This window comes from Vicia villosa, unplaced genomic scaffold, assembly GCF_029867415.1.
Source record: "Vicia villosa cultivar HV-30 ecotype Madison, WI unplaced genomic scaffold, Vvil1.0 ctg.003578F_1_1, whole genome shotgun sequence".
NCBI lineage: Eukaryota > Viridiplantae > Streptophyta > Magnoliopsida > Fabales > Fabaceae > Vicia > Vicia villosa.
The window spans coordinates 59,718-61,018 of record NW_026706241.1 but is presented as its reverse complement, the minus strand read 5'-3'; the positions used below and the strand labels follow the sequence as shown (position 1 = coordinate 61,018).

The 1,301-nt window shown below is 26.1% G+C and overlaps 1 long non-coding RNA gene across 1 annotated transcript; it reads right to left on the bottom strand.

Annotated features, from left to right (window-relative positions):
- Window positions 1–439: 439 nt before the first annotated feature.
- Window positions 440–948, bottom strand: LOC131641212 (uncharacterized). The gene is made up of 2 exons (XR_009295457.1): window positions 807–948; window positions 440–696 (listed from the first exon to the last, which is right to left on the bottom strand). It is a non-coding gene; the product is annotated as an uncharacterized LOC131641212 (long non-coding RNA).
- Between the last annotated feature and the right edge of the window lie 353 nt (window positions 949–1,301).

Here is a 1,301-nt window from a genome sequence, read left to right as displayed (position 1 = left end):
TTTTTAATAATTTTACATTATTATGTTAAAAACCTACACGTATAATTTTAAAGAAGAAACATGAAACTACTTCATCATTATTCTTGTGAACCTTGGTGAAGATCAAATAATGGAATTATTTGCGTTTTTATATTGGAGGATATTCTGGATGGGTTCTCATTCAAGTAATTTGGATATATAATATTAAATAAATGTTAGATAAGGAAATTAATTTATCATGTATAAAGACAATAGATTATGTAAAGGACACAAATCTTGAGTGTTGATCCTATATAAATGGACGGAAAAGATTTATTTATGAACAGCAAAGAAACTCAACAAACTCAGTTACTTTACCCTTCGATTGAGTTTAAAAATCGAGGTTAAGGATTTTATATTTTTAAAATAAAAAAATTAAATAAAATAGATATAAATGATAATTGAAGTATAAATTGATTCATTTATTTAAAAAATCATGTAGTCTTTGTCACTCTAATCAATAAATGATAATTGAGAAATATTATTGATGAATCAATATTACATAGATTTCTTTTGAAGTACAAATTGATTCATTTATTTAAGACAAACTATTCTCTCTTAGATTCGGTACTCAAAGTGCACTTGGGATGAGACATTTACACTTAAAATTGACACACCTCGTAGTACAGTGAACACCACACCTTGGACAATCATTATCATGAAAACATTCCTTCAATGCTAAAATAAAAAATATTATAAGTTAGTTACTAATGGGACCAAAGATTGTTTACAAACAAAGAAGTAAACACAACGAAATATGAAAACTTGAAAGTAAAAAAAAAAATTACCGTCAATGTTCATTGCAACAAGAAATATGAAAAGAAATAGAACCACAACATAAATAATCTTGAGAATAGCAGCCATATTTTCTTCTTTTGATGTATTGTATAATAGAGCAAGATTTGATCATTTTATAATGTGTAGGGATAATGCACTCCTAATCATTTAAAAGAATATATATACACTAAAGAAGTTGTGAGAAGCCTTTCGAAAATAAGAATCAATATTTAATGTCTCTTGAGGAAACTAGTGTGTTATGTTGTTCCTTAAACACACTTAGTTAAGGGGTCGCTTAAAATATTGTCAAATTATAATTGTTGGTTAATTTTAATCAAATTTTAATTGCTTTTATAACTTTACCTTTACATGATAAGGAATATGGGAAATTTGTTAAAGCACGGCAAATTGTATATGGTGATAATTCACCAATGGAATGAAAATATATTTATGCACAACTCTAAGGTATGGTATGATCCTCTTTTATTTCATAAATACATTTAAAC